Source organism: Orbicella franksi, chromosome 10, assembly GCF_964199315.1.
Source record: "Orbicella franksi chromosome 10, jaOrbFran1.1, whole genome shotgun sequence".
Taxonomy (NCBI): Eukaryota; Metazoa; Cnidaria; class Anthozoa; order Scleractinia; family Merulinidae; genus Orbicella; species Orbicella franksi.
The window spans coordinates 15782082-15794581 of NC_138154.1; the positions used below are offsets into that span (position 1 = coordinate 15782082).

General features: G+C 38.2%; 1 protein-coding gene and 1 pseudogene across 3 annotated transcripts in view; one reads left to right on the forward strand and one right to left on the reverse strand.

The window, feature by feature from the left end:
• The window catches only part of LOC145500349 (uncharacterized), a 64884-nt gene that overhangs the window by 21380 nt on the left and 31004 nt on the right, over positions 1-12500 (reverse strand). The window lies entirely within an intron of this gene.
• LOC145500339 (uncharacterized) overlaps positions 1-12500 on the forward strand; it is a 29215-nt pseudogene that overhangs the window by 7808 nt on the left and 8907 nt on the right. Inside the window, exons 4-6 of the transcript XR_014051048.1 lie at positions 1296-1565; positions 2614-2685; positions 5717-8061. The product of XR_014051048.1 is annotated as an uncharacterized LOC145500339 (transcript). The remainder of the gene's footprint in view (positions 1-1295; positions 1566-2613; positions 2686-5716; positions 8062-12500) is intronic.

Here is a 12500-nt window from a genome sequence, read left to right on the forward strand (position 1 = left end):
AATCACGTGACCGAGCATGAAACTGACATCCTGACTCGTACCCAGTTCCCCATTCAGTGTGAGAGAACGTCATTTCCTGCCTCTTTCGCAAGCTCAGCCGGCAGGAAAAACATAAACAACACATTTAATTTTTAAAAACATGTGGTTACCCATACATTTTATGTTATGAAAATTAATGGTCAAGTGGCAAACCTATTGAACACGCGGTTGCGGGGATTTCAGCTATTTAGACTGTGTTTTGGCCAATCCAGAGGAGAGTTGTTAGCCAGGGACACTAAATAAGCGCTGTTGCGACGATTCGGTTTATTAAAAACATACCAGAAGTTGTTTTTATGTTAACTACCATTTACCACGTAGTTTAAAGGTCTTTTTAAATTTGTTTGCTTTTCTGTCTTCTTGGCTTTATGTAAAGGAAAATTCTAAGGAAATCTGTGAAGAATATTATCTCTTACTTCTTTTTCAAAAAAATGCTGATGCCAGCATTAATGTGTTTTTCAGATTCACGGCTAATTATCTTGGAAAAATGAATAGCCCTTTCTAAGATCTACTTTTTCCACATGGTCCTAATCTGGCAAAGGACCTTGTGTTATTCAGAATATAGAAATCTGCCAGTTACTTTCTTTCGCTTCTTACACCAATTCTGGAAAAAAAGTTGCTTGGGAAAAGGATTAAACAAGCAGGAAATTTAATTTTGTTTACAAAGATATTAAGATGAAATCTGATAGAAAATTGAGCAAGTTTAGCTTTTACTGTAGTGGACAAAAATCAGTACCAGAATAATTTTAGGTATTTTACAGTAAAGTTTTACGTGTTCTTAAAGTTAAAGATAAATTATCATCAATTACCTGAAATAAAACCAAAAGCAATTTCCCATGGGAACAAGAGAAAATAAATTTCAAAGTTCAGAGAAATTGTGCAAACACAGGTAAAATTTCATCATGAGTTTCATTTCACCAATACTTTCAAGTGTTTCATACAAAGTTCAACATTTCTTTTCAACGTTTGGTGTTGCTAGAAATATTTTTTTTGAGAAGATATTTAAAACAGTCACACAGAAGTTTGTGATGTGATGTAAGTAATCTCGGCACTAGGTTTCTGTCCACTTGTCACTCAAACTTCTGGTGGATTCCGTCGTAATATCTTATGAACCCTGACGCTTGTTTGACACATGGTATTGAGTAGCATTATTGTCTCATGTCTCACTGAAGGATACAGTGTAGATGATGTTTTTATCACTTGGATTATAATGTGGTAAAATTGCATCATTGGTTAACTGCAAGCTTCTCCTCTTTCAGATACAGATGCTTTTAAAAAAGGCAAACCCAGTTACCTTGAACTAGATGATTTGGCAGGACAGATTGGTAAAGTGTGGAAGAGACTGGGAATTCGCCTTGGCATTCCTGATGATGTATTGGATGATATAACTGCTAATGCAGAAGATAAACCACTTGAGATGTTACTTCGCTGGACAAATACAACAACTTCGGCTACACCTTATCATGACCTCTACAATGCCTTGTGTCATAGTAGAGTTGGGTTGAATAACTTGGCCAAAGAATTTTGTTGTAAGGAAACTACATGATTCACTTTCTTACAGTACAATGTCTTGAACCAGGGCAGTCAGTAATTTGTGAAGTAGGCAGACCCCAACCCCAGCTACTTTTTTCATTTCCCCGCCTACTTGAAAAATAAGTGACAGCCCCGAATTAAGGAACATATTTCATTCTTTAAATCATATATTTAAGTAAAAACGTATTGTGGCAAACGTATCAAGATTAAAAGAAGTGTCTTTTTGAGAAAACCCTAAAATTATGATGCAAATCAAGGTGTTTTGGTTACTGCTATGAAGTCATCCCCATAGGTACAGATTTAGCTAAGGAGGGGCACTAAAGGTAACGTTATTTCCTCTAGGAGTTGTAGGAGCACCCCCTGTGAAATTGTGAAAATCTAAACAAGCTCACACAGGATTGCTATGCACTCTAGAGGCTTAGAGACAAAATTTATTGTCAGTTTTAGGTGCTTATCCAGTCCAAAAACATGAAGAAACTTTGCTCACCTACAGCTTGTAGGTTAATCTTTTAACCTTTTTTTGCATGTAGACCGAGTGGCAAGTGGTAGAAATTAAACATAAGTAAACCAAAAAAATAAAATAAAATAAAATAAATAAAATAGACTTTGCGAATGACTTTGTACTGGATTTTCAAGCCCCAAAATACACTGTAGTATAAATTACATCATGATGTAGGTTGAGCTTCTATTGAGCTAACCAAACAATTTGAAGACAAAATTCTGACAATATTGCCACAAAAAACAAGAACAGAGAAACTAAAAACTGTTTTGGGGTAGAGCTCTCTTGTAAGTTGAATATTTGATTTAAAAAAAAATCATATTCTATTGTGTTTGTTTTAATTAAATTAATTAAACAAACTTTCCAAAAAAGAGAACTTCACTAATAAGAATTATTTATCTGATACAATATCTAATGTTTTTCTGTAGCTATCCATAATTAAAGAACCACTACAGTGATGTCATGTTATTTCTATAAAGTGCAGTTCACTGTTGTGTATCATTTTCACCAGCACAGCCAAATTTGACGATGCGTTTTCCTTGCAGACATACCAGCTGGGAAGATAGAGTTGCCACGTTCAAGTAACCATCCAGATGCTAAACGACCCAGGTTTGCAGGTACTGTTGTTAACGATAATTGTAGTTGTATGGCGTGCTGAAGCCCACTGTCATGCTGTGATACTGTTCTTCATGATGGAATTTAACTGTGACTTAGCGATGAAAGTCAATTGGAATTTTCAGTCCTGACTGACACTTTCTCCATGTAAATATTATTATTGGTTATTTCAAAGAATAACCAATCAAACTGGCTTTGAGGGAGAATGGATTTTTTTGTCACTTGAGACGCCATCAGCTTTGGCATCATGATTGTACTCTGGGTAATTTCTTAATTATCTGTTGTTGTTTTTCAGTTGTTTATTCGTCTTTAATGTCAAAAAAGTTATATTATATTACATTTTTATATATTTTTTTCAGTGTAGCCTAAAAAAAGCACAGGGGTATTTTTGCCGCCGGTATAGCAAAAGCAAAGCTTATGGCCTAGGAATGTCACGGCCCTTGTGTACAAAATGGCATCCTTAATTGCTGGTGTGCTCGTGAAATGTATTGTGGGCTATGGCACTCCAAGGCCAAATGGTATATTCTTGTTTGTTTGTCTGTTCGTCTGCTTTTTGTTTGTTTTTGTTATACCATATACTTTTATTTTAGGTTAAATTGAAATACCGTAAATCCTCGAATTAGTCCCCCCCCCCCCCCCCCTCGAAAAGCGTCCCCTTCGAATAAGCACCCCTCCTATCAGCCGTAATTTAAAATAATCGCCCCCCCCCCCCCCCGAATAAGCGCTCCTTCCCTCCCCCCATTTTGTGGACGAATAATGAGACAACAGAGGATGTATAGATTTCGTCATGTAGTAGTGGTACATTGTTTCAGTTTGTAAACACGTTAAGTGAACACGTTGAACACGTTAAGTACTAACGGTGCCGCGATTGAAACTTAAGCTTTTTATCTCAATAAACAGCTTATGTTGTTTACGCGCAGAGAATGTATCAAAAAAATGATCATGTTAGGCCACGATTTGGGAAAAATTAAATAAGCCCCCCGCCCCTCGAATAAGCGCTCCAGGTCTTCTCCTAAATTTGAAATAAGCGCCCCGGGCGCTAATTCGAGGATTTACGGTAATATATATAAAAAATAAAAGAGAGGAAAATACCTACTTTCAGAATGAGAAAATCAATTGAGAAAAACAACAAAAAATAAAGAAATCATGCAAAAATTGCCAGGGCACCCATAGGCTACCATACACGTCAGAAGACGTTTTTGATGATTATCTAATGAACTGGGAAAATTTCTGACAAGTCAAACCTAAACAAGTACGATGGGATACATTTTACCAGAGATACCCACAACACATGTACGATTTTTTTTCGGTCATAATCCAAGCACAAAAATGACCCGTTTTAAACCAGTAGTAAAAAACTACTCTGTCTATTCGTTGAAAACTTTACCTACGGGAACAAAAGGAGCTTAGAGCCAAAAAAACACACAAAAGAGACCGAAAAAGGCCAAAAACCAGAGAAAGATGAATAGTGGTATTCTGTGTATCGATACCCTGAATAAGGTTTGGCAATTAGTGACACCTTTAGTGTCATATTTTTTTTCTTTTTGCATGGCATGACAAAAGTTTAGTTTAGCGTTTGTTCTGAACTCTGCAATTTCTTTTCCATTTCTCACTGTCATGGGAAATTTCTAAACATCATTTCTTAGGCTCTATGACTTCCACAGATTAGCTCTTTGCCATGTCTCTTCCATTTTTGGTCCAGTCTATTTTTTCAAACTACAACGATATTTGCCAAGTCATGTAACTGGAAAGAGAAAAAAATAAGTAAAAGATAAGCGGATTCCATCGTTGGCAGTTAAAATTCGGGCTATTTATAAGCCTGTGATGTCATATATTTTACCAACCCTTAACAATTCCATGCGTGAGATGCCAAATGAAGGTAACACGCCTCCGATCTACAGGAACAAAAACTTCATCCCTTTTACTTGGAGCTTTCCTGATTTTTCATTCTAACGCGCACTTGGGACTACTGTTGTACACAACTTCGAAGTAGTGTCGTCAGCAACGAGTATCTGTTATTAAGGGTCAACCTTTCATCCGTGCGCTTTGGTGTCTTCCCTTAAAGAAGCATAACCTTTTCTTCATCTGCCTGCTAACCATGCAAACTACCTGCACACTACAACAACAACTCTGACAACTCTTTTACCCTTGTTTTATGCCTCTTTATAAATTTGCCCTCAGTTCCGTTCTTAAATGTTAGCCCTCTTGTGACATGTTTTGAAAAATTCGGGTTATTAATAAAACCTTTAATATCATATACCGTAGGAACCCGTAACAATCCCATGGTTGAGATGCCATAGGAAGTTATCACGCCTCCGATCTACAGGAACAAAAACTTCAGTCATCCTTTTTTACTCGGAGTTGTTGCCATTTTTCCTTCTAAGGTGCGGTTAGGGACCATTACAGTACGTACACAAGCACAATATAGTGTCCTTAACAACCCCTTATCCGTGTGCTTTGGCTCCTCGCTTGAAGCAGTATAACCTTTACTAAGTCTGTCTGCTAACCATACAAACTACCCGTAGCTACTCAAGCGCGCGCTTGAGCTCCCCTCCATCTCCCGCACATGTTTTTTGACATGACAAATATTTTCAAAATCCTTCCCCTGCTCTTAATTGTTATCGCAAAATCTCGCTAAAACTTTCTGTGTGGAGATTAGGCGACTTAGGACGCGCAAGAAAAACTGCGAACCGGGGGAGGGGTTTGTAAAGATTTGTCTTGTCAAAAAACGTGTGGGAGAGGGAGGAGAGAGCGAGAGCGCGCTGGATGACGCGTTTGGGATTAGGGTAACAGAACGATCATGTTGCGAAAAGCTATTTGAGAAAAAATATGGAAAAAAAACTTTGGAAACGACGCTAAAATTCTCCGACTGTCCAGAAACTATTTAAAAAAAAAATGTTTTAAGTTGTAAAAGAATCTTTCGACTTCGTCTTGTCTTTGCTTAGTTTCGTGGAAGCTGGGAAATATAGAGATTCGAGCGAATATTTATACTCCCTGTGATTTAACTGCCGTATTCGTTTCTCGTTCTCACAGAACCCTTCAACCTTGAAAAGTGCCAACAAAAGCTGCAGTCCATATATGACACCATGAGCAAGGTGAAAATCATCCCGTGGGACGAAAGTTCTGCCATTCATATTGATGATCTCTACACAACGCTATCCTGGGTCAGGGATGACAGGAAACCCAGTGGGGTGACACAAGAAGAACTTGAAGACTACACCGACATATTCAAGGGCGACAAACATCATCCTAATCCAAAGCGACTTCTGGTGTATGGACGGCCAGGTATTGGAAAAACCACATTTTCCAAAAAGACTGCTTTCGACTGGTCGCAGCAAAGAAAAGAAATCCTAAAGAAATTTGATGTTGTGCTGCTGACTAAGTTGCGAGATGTGTGTGAGTTGAAAGGTATCCGTGATTTTCTAAGGGCTTCCAAACTGCTGGCTGGCGATGAAGTGGTTGATGATGTCTATGAATACATACTTCGTAATCAAGAAAAGGTGTTACTTATTTTGGATGGCTATGATGAGTACTTCTGTTCTGGAGAACAATCACCTGTCCGTGACATTTGGGAGGGCACGCAACTGGGTGATATCCACGTGATTATTACTACCCGAAAAGAGAAAGCTGACGAGTTAAGGTACCACAGCCGCGTTCAATTTGAAATAAACGGTTTCAAAAGTCACGATCAAGTCAGAGCGTTTGCGAGCAAGTTCCTGGGTGATGGGGAAAGAGTTGAAGAGTTTCTAACCTACTTAGTCGAAAGAGATCTGCAAGACTTGGCTGAAATCCCACTTCTTTTGTTGATGCTCTGTACAGTCTGGAAGGAAAACCACTTTAAGGAACTGCCAAAATCACGGGCTCACATTTGCCAAAATTTCATTGAAACTTTGATCCTCCACACTATCGCAAAAGATGCAAAAGCATCGCAAGAGGAAGGTATAGATGCCTACAATGTAGAGCTTTGTGGACTAGGCAAGCTTGCCTTTGACGCTCTTTTGCAAAATGTTCTTTCTTTTCCTTTTAGCAAACTGCCTGACAGCATTTTGAGTGAGAAATTAATCAAAGTCGGGTTGTTTCATGTCCTCAATGCTGCAACATTTTTGAAACGCGAGCAACATGTTCATTTCATTCATAAATCAGTACAGGAGTACCTTGCTGCTTCCTATCTCAAGGAGGAGTTGTTAAAAGAAAGTACAACCTGTCTGTCCGAAGTTGACTCTTTTGAAAAGATTGTCAAGATGATTGAAGTTCTTGGATTTGCCTGTGAGCTGTCAGCAGATGCGGCATGCGCCATTCTAAGTCATCTGGGGATCGTAGGAAAGAAGGAAGGCCTGACAGAGTACAACTTCAGTGAGACACCTTGTTTTCAAGACTTGTCTGGCAATCAAGAACAGTTTCTAACCCTTATCTCTCGTAGCTTTTTCTCATGCGCATCCGACAGGAGGCGTGATCTCTATCCTACATTTTTGGCTTACGTTGGTGGTGTTTTATTAATTGATTCTGACCAGCTGCATAGCGTTGCCAATGAGCACATGTTGAGGTCTGCTGCGGCGCCAGAGTTAATCTTCTTTGGCGGCCCACATACAGAGCAAAGCTATGGAGACCTAATCAGCGTACTAGAAGACCTCAGTGCAGTTATTGTCAGCTGTTCGGGCGAAAAGAAAGCTTCGGATATCCTAAAGAAGTATTCATTACCAAACGTACCGAGTATTTTTCTGAAGAAAGAAGAAGGGAAGACATACGTTTATATTGCTGATATTCGGCTTTTCACATTTCCCGCTGAAATGCTTAGGGAGCTCATGTCATTGCCAGAATCATCTCAGAGGAAGAAGCCAGTAGATGACCAATCAAATGAACAAGACGACAGTAGCGCTTTGTGTTTGACTGAGAACAGCACTGCTGATACTCAGACTACTCAACATTGTCTTTCCTGTATCAGGTACATTGATGTCGATGTTGAAGAAAGGCAAGAGATGGAGACGCTTATTGACGTCCTATCTTTTGTGACATCTCCACGACGTATACACATTACAGGGTCAGGACCTTTCACTGATCCTGTGTTGGTGGACACCCTGGTCTCACGTATTAACTTTACAAACAGACTTCATGTGTTATCACTTACCAATATCAATTTGACAGCCAAGCCTGCTACTGTCATCGCCAGATCTCTGTACCAGGCTCCTAACTTGTCTCGTCTCGACTTGTCATTTAACCCTCTTGGTGAAGGAGTAAGTGATGTCACGCGATATCTCAGCTGTGTTCCTCACCTGGACAGGCTGTTCCTTGATGTTGTTCAGATGACAAAGAAACAAGTGAATGATTTGAGTGAAGCTGTGCGTCAGACCAAGATCAAGCATTTGCGGTCAGATTACCATGTAAGTTTTGTGATTTTTGTTAGCATTCGTCTCAACTGTTTACCGTAATAATGGATGTTGCCGAGATATTGATTTGGCAATTGCAATATGTTTTGTTTCCTTGTTTTGCCGAACAAGCGTTAAGTTTAAAAAATTAAAAGACGAGGGCAAAGTTTTTCGGATAAAAAGTGCTATAAATCAGTCCAAATTAGTTTTTCTGATGAAAGCGTTAATTTTTCATGTAATATAGGGATGCAATATCTATTTTAGTTTATATGCGTACTTTGTTGTGGCTCTGCTGTAAACCTGTCTGTTTTGCTGGTACACTGATTTGCACTGGTATCGCTTGTCTTCTGAGACTCTATTGCGCATTTCTCGGCAATTTTTCATTCTCCATGGCATTTAAGGGAGTTAGAGTTAAAGTCATTTATCGGTTTTATATTCATCCCGAAACGACATTTTATGACGGACACCACAATAGAAATACATTTATTTTCTGGCAGCTGCTTCTTGCGCAAGCTTTATTTAAAGTTATAAAGTGTATTAATATTTATTATTATATGGCTTTGGCTTGTGGCCGATATAACGCGCGCTCTGATTGGCTAAGAGCGAGATCTGAGCGGTCATTATGTAGCCGTAATGCCCACGGGCCGATTACGGATTATGCAAATTAGGAAGAGCGCAGCTCTGAAAATTCAAGCGCATTGAAACCATGAAAGCCGATTAAAAACAGTGAGAGAAAGTAAATTTAATTCCGATTAGCTAAAAGTGTAGATTTTTCCGTAATAAAATTTATACAGAGGTCGTCTTTGACGTACCAGCCGGTAACCTTGGCGGGCACTAGTGAAAAACAATCAAAGTTTGCCGAAATCGCTAAGGGAAAAACACCATCATCTTTATGTGATGTGACCCATGCAGATATTTTTCCTGGTTTCAAAACGGATCATTCGATGATTACTCTGAATCTAGCTTTACACTCGAAGCCCAGAGGCAAAGGTTTTTGGAAGTTGAACACGTTCCTTTTATTCGAAATGAGATATGTCCAAGAAATTAAAACAACAATTGAAAGCACTGTGAACCAATACAAAGACGACACCTCAGTGAACCCAGCTCTGCTTTGGGAGATGATTAAATTAAAGGTGCGAGAAAAATCAATATCTTATGCTGCATACAAAAACGGCCTATCACCCTTTTGAACACTGATTACAAAATCGCAGCAAAATCTATTGCAAACCGAATTAAATTAGTACTTCCAAACCTTATCAATCATGATCAAACAGGATTTTTGAAGGGCAGATTCAAAGGCGAAAATATCAGACTCATTGACTCTATTATCCAATATGCCACAGAAAAGAATATCCCGGGCCTGTTGCTTTTTATTGACTTTGAAAAGGCATTTGATTCTCTCGAATGGTCCTTCATACATGGCACATTAAGATCCTACGGTTTTGGTGCTTCGCCAATTAACTGGGTGAAAACCCTGTATAGTCATACTGAAAGCTGTATTCTGAATAATGGATGACAAGTAATTTTTTTGAAATTCAAAGAGGTGTTAGGCAAGGCTGCCCGCGCTCACCTTATTTATTTATCCTATCGGCAGAGGTGCTGGCCACGGCAATTAGGAAAAATACTAATATAAAGGGAATCTCTGTAAATAATGTGGAAATTAAGTTAAGTCAGTATGCCGATGACACAACAGTTATATTAGACGGGTCACGTGAATCTCTCCTTTCATCCCTTGCAATGCTTGACGATTTCAACAAAGTCTCTGGTCTCAGACTCAATGATAAGAAAACGGAAGCTCTATGGATTGGCGCAAGTATTGGAAATGATAAAATTCTGTTATCAGGAAAAGAGCTTAAATGGCCAAAAGACAAAGTAAAATCCCTAGGTCTATGGATTTCAACAGATCCCGAACTATCTGCCTCTTTAAACTCTAATGAGAAACTTGAAAAAGTGAAAGAAATCCTAAGATGCTGGAAATACCGCCGACTCACATTGTTAGGGAAAGTCACTGTTATCAAATCACTAGTGGTCTCCCAATTGGTTTATCTACTCTCGCCTCTTCGCTCAAACTACAGGGTTTTAAAAGAAATAAATGATTTACTCTACACTTTTCTATGGAATGGCAAAGGCGACAAGATAAAACGGAAGGTAATGATCAATGATTTCGGTGGTGGTGGCCTAAAAATGATTGATATTAGTTCCTTCAATAAATCCCTCAAAACCACACGGATTAAAAAATATTTAGATAACAACAATAAGGGAAAATGGAAAATCTTTTTTGATATAACCCTTAAAAAAATATGGCTGTCAAAACTTTTTTTCCTACAACCTCAACGTTACAGACACCTTATCGACAATAACAACTTCGGATGCCTTTTAAAAGAACTGTTAAGAATCTGGGCGGAAGTTAACTTTGAACCTGAAATAACATCGAAAGATCACTTTCTGGATCAACAACTTTGGCATAACTCCCTAATAAAGATAGCCAACAAAACAGTTTTTTTTAAAAAAATTGGTCATTAAGGGAATAACTCGGGTGAAACATCTTTTAGGACCGGACAACAACTTTCTCTCGTTAAATGATTTCCGCTGTAAGTATGAAATAGACCCTCGCCCTCTCAGCTTCTACGGATTAATATCGGCTGTAATGTCTCTTCGGACTGATTCTAATTTTCAAGATTTACAGAACACCGACCACGAATATGAGCCACTTACAACAAGAATTTTGCAGGTCAAAAAAGCAACTACAATAATATATAAAAAACTGATTAGTAACAAGAGTTTAACCCCCGAGTCAAGTCAAAAGAAGTGGCTAGAGGATTGTGGCCTACCAATAAATGACAACATAAATTGGAATGCTGCCTATCTTTTAGCTAAAAAATGCACAAAGAGCACTAAACTGATAGAGTTTAAGTTTAAATTCTTACATAGACGTGTACCAACCAATAACGTTTTATTTAGAATAGGTCCAGGGCGATGAAAAGTGCAGTTTTTGTCACACCTCCTCTGAGTCAATAATTCATCTTTTTTGGTCATGCCGCCAAACATCTCACTTTTGGAATAAACTTACTGAATGGCTGAAAAACTTAAATTTACTTCCTAGAGATTATGCTTTGACAAATATTACTGCTTTGAGTCTGAGGCCAGATATCTCTCAATTTGCGCTTCCTGTAAATTACTGCTTTCTCTTAGCACGATATCACATATGGCTCGCTGAAACAAAAGATGATCATCCAAATCTTACGCTTTTCATATGCACACTAAAATCACAATATGAGATAGAAACAAAAGTGGAGACATGCAGAAATGGAAACCTCTTACAGGATATATGAGGATTTAATTAATATTTTAGATTTTATTTTCTGTAGGGTTATCTATCTCCTACCCATTAATCTATTTCTAATCTCCTGTCAGATGCATAACTCATTTTACTTTTAATGTACCACATGCCTTTGGTCTGTTTTTTATGTTTCTGTACTACAACCTCAAGCTGTAATGATAACTAGCTATTTTTCTTCTCAGTTTTTTTTTTCTTTGCCCCTTGTCGTCACTGTATTTCTTAATTGTGTAAGTCGTGTAACTGTATTTGTTAGTAATGTAAGTCGTTTACTTATTGTAATTTAAATAGTGGAAATAATTAGAGCAATATAATGTAAATAGAGTTAGTGTTGTAAGTAAGCATTGGTTTCCCTTGTGTTATTGCAAATTTAAAAAAAAAAAAAAAAAAAAAAGATCTGTCATGCATCCTGAGCAGAGCACCACGAAGAAACTTATAAGTTATCATCTTAGTCACAACAATTACCGAAATATTGAACTCCGTCACAGTTCTCATCAAATAGATTCTCTCGTTTTAACACAAGCAAGTGTAAATCAGCTTCCAGGATCATCAGATGTACACAATCGGGCGGTTTCGGTCGGTAGCAGTGTTTCTGATAACTGCAGGAAGTTTTAGACGTTCAGAAGGCTTGAAAAGTTCATCTATAAATCCCGGAATGAAGCAGGCGAAGATATGTTGTCGAAAGCGAATGTGAAGATCGAGTTATTCTGAGCAGTGCATTCTGAAGCATTAGTATTTTCTTTCACCGAAAGACCATTTGTTTGCACTATTTTGAAGCACTTTCTGTCTTTTCTACAAGCGTTGACGTTTCGCCACAAAAGTCGGAAAAACTCCCCCATCAAGTTGTGGCACCACGATACTAAAATACCTTTTTGAGGCTGGGACAATCATTTTTCCCGTAAAGAAATGTGTACTTTTAACGGAAGACGTAATACAGTGGTGAAGTTCACTGACTGTATAGGTTTGCCCTGGGTTTGAGACGATGAATGAATCGGTAAACACGCGCATCGCCGGATGTAAATTGACGACTTCCGCTCGAATAATTTTTTCTTTTCTTTAAAGTGCCACTGAAACGAAATTTTCGTACTCTCTTTTATTATCCCAATCTATAGCTTCA